Below are 6784 nucleotides of genomic sequence, written 5' to 3'. Positions count from 1 at the left end.
CTTGGAGTTCACTGTTGCTTAAGCTTTTGTCTCTTCCTTACTCCTATCATGACCTTGTAAATGGTAACATTCAGGATTTTGTTCTGTTACAGATTTCAGTGGTGAAAATGTCCCGATGTTAGAACTGGAAACATCAGGAAATATAAAATAGACTGAGGCAGTTCTGCAGCACAACATATGAGGATATATTTTATAGTCTTCTGTAGGAGAATGTCTTGTGCTCTGTTTATCTGACAGAAACAATTTATTTCTTCAGAGAATATTATTTATTTTTTTTTAATTGATCAAGAAGGGAGGTGCTGTGTCCTTATTTGAAATCTACTTCTGGGATAGGCTGTAAGCAGTAGTCCCACCTTTCTGCAGTGGATCTGGAAGACCTGTAGCTTAGGCATCGCTCCCACCTTGGCCAAGAGCACAGATAGATAGGATCGAGGTCCGAAACAGCTCCCAGTTCTGTCCGGGTGTGGGTTATCCCTGCCTGACAACGCTCCTGCGGTCACTAGATGGCAGTCTGTCCTCCGGGATACACAGGGCCATCGGACCTGCATTCCTACTCGAAGATTAATACGATTTGGATCAGTTCAGTCAGTATTAAATCACTTATAGTGGTGATGAAACAAAAATTTACATCAGAGATGAAATGCGTTGCTCCCACTGAAGCCTGAGTTCTGTCGCTGTGGAGCACTTGGTGTTCAGCCGTGCTGCTGGTTCTCTCTTGTCCACTGCCCCCATTCTAATTTTCAGTTTATTTGAGGTAGTTTTGTTTTGGTGTTTTTGTTTTGGGCTGGTGGGGTTTTTTTTGTTTGTTTTGTTTTGGTTTTTTTTTTGGTAAGGGGGAGTAACAGAGTGGGGAAAGGAAGTTGAAGGTAAAGTTGTGAATAAATCTGAAATCTTCCTTGTGTCTTCATAGATTATTAAAGCAAAAAGGATAGGGTTTACCAGTTTACTGCCAAAAGTGTTGCACTTCACTTGTAATGATAATTTCCAGGGAAACTTCTAAGTATTTCGCTTCAATACTTAGGTATTACTTAATTTATTTTTTTAATAGAAAAAAAAAAATTTGAAAATGCTAAATCTCTTTGCAAAAAGAAGGCATTTACAGTTCTGCATTAACTACTTTATTAATCGCTTTCAAATTTCAGAATTTTTTATTTCATAAAAGGAGCTTTTTTTTAAAAAAAAACCCTTCATTTTTAATTTCTTTCTCTTCTGTAAAAACTGGTTGCAAAAGATATTAAAATACTTATTTAATACTTCTCTTTTAACAGCATGCTACCAAAAGAGCTTGAAATATGTTTAATTATATAAGGAATGTTTCCAGAACAAACGAAAAATTTACGTATACTGCTTGAAGACTATTAAGGTGTAGAATATTTAGAATAGCAGGTATTGCATGCTTCTTTTTATTATTTCCTTGAAAAATGCTTAAGAGTAATTTTTAGAAATTTAACAATCAGACAGATATCTGATGCATCCTACCTCATTTAGTCATTCACTGCATGGTGGATTTTTTTCTCAACAGCATGTCAATATTGCATCGATATCATCATTAGGAATTTTAACAATCAAATGGATTTGCAGTGTATGCTTATCACGATTAGCAAGCATGTGCTGCATATTTCTATTAACAGCACATCAATATCATCATTAGAAAATCAGCAATCAAATAGATCTGTAGAGCAAGCATATGCTGAGCATCATAATATTTAGAATCCAAAAAGGCTTTGTTTAACATAAGTCTATTTCTGCTTCAGTTTATTTTTGCTTCTTATCAGAATGGCTATCTTGATGCCGTCTCTGACTGTAAAACCTTTAAAATAGTGTTTCTGTAAACATAGTATGATTTAAACCTTTACTACAAACTCCAGTAATAGGGCATTAGGATTCACAAAGGTATTATAAAAGTGTTTATGAAAGACTTATAGTATACTATGCCTTTCACTTTGCAAAAAAAGCTTTGATTTTCAAGGGTAACCTTAGTACTGCATACATGCAGCTATTTATCACTTGTCCTGCTTCCCTTTAGCTGTGTAAAAGACTTTAATATGCTTTCTCTTCACATATGATTAAGTTGTGGTTTAAAGTCTACTATTTAGGAAAAAAACATATAACCAACAAGACCCAAAAGTTATTTCTCATGTATTTTTTTAGATTTATATGAAGAGTGCAACCTAGTATTAGCATTCTAACATGATGAAAATGCAGTAGCAATAGGCTCTAATTCTGTGCCATATACTGGAGAATTAATGGTATGCCCCTATCTCTGTAAGATAGGAAACAATTAACTGTTGTCCCACACGCATATGTGTATTCCCTCTTTTGATGCTGATCAGGCGCAGTGACACATTGATAAAAGAGAAATATTGTAGTTAGTAAATTTAGTTTTGGATGTCCAAGATGTGTACAAATTTTGTCTGAGAAACCAACTGAACCAATTGCATTCAGAAAGAATTTTTTTCTATTAGTTTCCAAAAATGTTAATTGTAAACTTAATGGAGAGACATGATGCAAGTTGCTTTTGTGACTTTTTTAAATAACAGTTATTGCAGAGCAGAATTTTGGCCTTCTGTCTTTATTACCTTTGAAATACCCATTTATTTTTAGCCTTGCTTTAAGTACAATAACATAATAAGGACTCACAGAGTCCTACTTTAAAGAACCATTTGTTTGGGCAGTAAAAATATAGCCTCTCAACATCCTTAACCAATTATCCCTCTTTGTTTATGCTGTTTATGGCTTGTAGGGTAATGGCTCCAGCAGAGCTAATAGTTAGCCCTGGACTGGACATCATTGCAGGAGGAAGATTCACTCCTCATGGAGATGACTACTGCAGTCTCCCCAGACTGCATGAGGTCTCTGCTAGGGTCATGCTCCTGACATTTTGCAGCAGGTGAGGACAAGGACATAGCACATACTGTTTAAAGACGGATAGTTTAACCTTGCCTAACATTTCACCTTGGCTACTGTTGTTTTTCATAGCTCCCTTTTCAGAGCTGATATAGTAGCTTTATGGGTGTGGAAGCATGATTTTTATCTTGGCATTGGTTTAAGGATAATCAGGTCATCTGCAGAAAGAAGTCTGAACTCTGACTCTCCTCATTTAAAACCAATGATCTCCCCAGCCTATCTGCCTTGACTGTGTACTTCAGCAATTTGATGATGCTGATTTATATGAAAATGAGTATTATACTTTATTTCATATCCACTCTTTACTGCATTAAAAAAGTTACTCTGCAGTAGTCATGGTAATTGTATGTCCTGGACTTGCTTCAGATGCATCTATGCCTCATGGGAGCCACTCACATGGCAGCTATAAAGATTTTTTTTTTATTTTTGTTTTATGTCATCAAATTGTGTTCTCTCTGTCTATATCCAATGCAGGGGTCATGAATTTTAGGTTCACTAATAGCATAAAACAAGTCTAAATGAAGAAAAAGCCTTCTGGAGGCTTGCATGGATAGTGCAAGCACAAACAGAAACTGCTGATTACTAAGCTTTCCTAACTGTCAGGTAGTTATGCTCAGCTGATGCAATAATAATTTGCACAGAACAATAAGCTGTATTGCTGTATATAATATTTTTTTTCTTATGACTCATTATCTCAGGATGATAAGGAGATGATTAGAATATAAGTGTATTAAAACATAATTGCTTTTCTATTCAAACAAAAGCATGCAGTGTACACATCATGACAAATGCCTAATGAATAGAAGTGGAGCTTTTTTGTTTTGTTTCAGTTTATGGCAGTGCCTACCATAACTGCCTGTTTAAGATCTTAATTGCTTTTAATTTTAACAGTTACCTGATAGGTGCTTTTCTTGGAGAATCATACAGAAGACTATGCTGCTTCACAGCAAAGGTGGGCTGTTTACAAACATAGACTGTCAACTTCTATGATTCAAGATGAACAACTATAAGAACATTAATTGTGCATAGCTATTGCTACTGTACAGTAAGCAATTGTATAAATACTGTCCCAATGTGGTTTTTTTCCAATCTGTGGTAGATAAAATGCACTAAAAACCTTTGAAAAAAAAAAGTTAATTTTTAAGATAATATGTATATCTATATATAAATATTTATTATATGTAAGAAATTGACCTCCCAGAGATGTATTATCACCAGACTTGAATAAGAAATGTGTGAGTGCTAAAGCCTACCTTATGCAAGCATCTATGTTCAGTTCTCATAATCACTAGTAAAATCCTAAACGTATGTTGCACTGGCTGATTATTCTCCTCAGATGACACTGGTCCTAGGTAGTCAGTTCCAGAAATACATTTGAATACGAAAGATGCCAAGGCAAAATTTCCTTCCACGTGCAGGTTCGTAGTGTACCTTTTCTTTTGATGACCAATGTTACTGGGCTGTAATTTCGGACTCTTCACTATCATCCACTCAGCCAGAACCACCATAGTATGTGATATCTTTAAATAATTAAACTTTGTCTCTATCCCTGGCCTATTACTCAAACCATTGGAATCCTTTCCAAACGCCTGGGGCAATGGTTGTGGAAATACTGCCTGTGCATTATAGCAACTGGTGAACTAAGTGTGAACCATCCTCTGTATTTTTTTAGTAGGAAAATTCAGTCTTCATTAGCTGTGTCTCATTACTTATTTGTCCAGGGCCATCATCATGACATCAATGACAGAGATTGTGGTTAAACTGTCTTGAGAGCTAAATCAAAAGATCTCATCTTTTCTGTTCTCTAGGAGACCTGATGGACCATGTTAAGGACAAGAAAGACAAATAAGTACATAACCAACTGCACCAAGACAGTGTGCTGTGCAGGCATCAGGCAGCGGATGGTTGTGCCTCAGCATCCCCTGTAGTGTGAGGAATTTCTATACTTGCAAGGCTCAGACCAAGCATGCTGTCTCTTACAAAGTGTTATCATGAGATATATTTGAGTATACTTCCTGCTTAAACCTAGTGGAAAATCAGATTTGCTTTACTAAAACTAAATGTAATGACATATCATTTGTGTAGAGCAGTCAAAAACCTGGCACTTCATTTTTTTATGTGGCTTTAAATGTTTGCAAAAGTTGTATTTTTTTATTGCTTAATTAAAGTTTTATTTTATGAAAGCCATGATATACTTTCTGAGGGTAGTGGATGCTCTTTCCAAACAGTACCTCTTTACTAGTTTCCCTGCAAGCAGGAAAGTGAGCAAATACTCAATGTATGTGGTGGCCAGATATGCTGCTTGGCATGATGTGGTTCTGCAGGACAGAAGTACAAGATGCTTTTGCATATTGTCATTCACTCTGGCTCCTCTGAAACAGTGTTTGGACTTCTACTTTCTTCTCTTTGCTTGTCTTCTTGATATCAAGTCAACATCTGGAAAAAATATTGTTCAGAGATCCATCTTGCTCATATCTATGAGGTATCTAAAACATTTTCAAACCTATAAACAAAAGTTTTTGGTGGGTGCCTCAAAAGTAGGTGAATTTTTCCTTAATGCAGTCTAGGTTTCTGGTATGCTATTTACTAGGGTACAAGGAGTGGTTGAAGTCCCACATAACTTTGGTTTTCATTGCACCTCCACCAGTATGGATGTATTAGGATAAAAGAATGTCTTTGCGGGACAGGCTTTCTCAGAGACATCCTTTCTTTTTTCCCATCACCCCTCTATCTGAAAATGAGATTGGGAGAGATTTTAAGGGCAAGTGCTGTCTTGTTCCAGGTTTCTTCCTGTTCCTTTGAATCCATGTTCCACCTCTCCTATATTCAGTATTCGTATCCATATTCAGTATGAAACAGAATTCCTCCTGGGTAATGTAACCTAGAGTTGTGATATTACAGTTTACATATCAGTCTAGTGCCTCTTTGCCTGCTGGATTATTTGCTCCTGGGACGCAGTCCCAGCTCACTGGCTTTCTGCTTTCACAGGTTCCCCAGCCAAGAGCTGAAGGGCAGCCTCAGAAGCGTCTGTTTTGTGGTTATGGAAGTGCTACTATTCTGCATATGCTTGGCCTGAAATTTTTCATATTGTGATGTTGCTGGACACTGGAAAAGGCTCCCTGGGGAAGTAGTCACAGGCACCAAACCTGGCAGAGTTCAAGAAGCATTTGGACAATACTTTCAGGCACATGGTGTAACACTGGGGATGGTCCTGTGCAGGGCCAGGAGTTGGACTCAATGATCTTTGTGGGTCCCTTCCAACTCAGCATATTGTGACTCCTCTTGTGCATCCCTGCCATGGTGGTAAGCAAGAGGTTACACAAATGTAGGGGAACCTCACCTACCAAACACTTGAGAGGAATTTGTGGTCCAGTCCAGCATCTATCCCCACGCTAGTAGAGTGGTTGAAAAGCGATAGTAGAAAGGTACTCTATGGTCCAAAATGGAGCCATGATCAGAAACTAAGACTATTGGATGGAACAAAAGGGCATGTTCGAGCTTGAACCAAAGGTCATGCAATTACCAGAACCTTTTACAGAGATCTCCCAGTGCATTAAAGTGGTAACACAGAGCATGCCACTTGAAAAAATTGTTTCCTTCCATTAAAGATTCCCTCTAAATGCCCAATGATCTGAAATCTGTTCTTGGGACTTCTGCATCTTCTCAACTGAGATGAACAATTCTCAAAGTATTATTCTTTAAGCTTAGTTTCTGCTTGTTGATGGTTTTTAAAATTGTTTTACTTTATTGGGGGAAAGGTGTTTTGTTTTTTTTTGTTTGTTCTTTTTTTCTCTGACCATGTAATTACTTTTTTCCCTCAGGGAAGTTGTTCTTAAAAATTTCACGTTCCTCAAGAAAAATGGGGCTAGCATAAGGT

General features: G+C 37.1%; 1 long non-coding RNA gene across 1 annotated transcript; it reads left to right on the top strand.

Annotated features, from left to right (window-relative positions):
• Window positions 1–1165: 1165 nt before the first annotated feature.
• LOC127476505 (uncharacterized) lies at window positions 1166–4962 on the top strand. Its single transcript, XR_007906657.1, has 4 exons — window positions 1166–1386; window positions 2744–2890; window positions 3799–3859; window positions 4716–4962. It is a non-coding gene; the product is annotated as an uncharacterized LOC127476505 (long non-coding RNA).
• The last annotated feature ends 1822 nt before the right edge of the window (window positions 4963–6784 follow it).

This window comes from Manacus candei, unplaced genomic scaffold (genome assembly GCF_025592945.1).
Source record: "Manacus candei isolate 608988 ecotype Guabito, Panama unplaced genomic scaffold, ASM2559294v1 h1tg000049l, whole genome shotgun sequence".
Taxonomy (NCBI): Eukaryota; Metazoa; Chordata; class Aves; order Passeriformes; family Pipridae; genus Manacus; species Manacus candei.
Note: the sequence above shows the minus strand (reverse complement) of the source record. Positions and strands in the feature narration are given on the sequence as shown.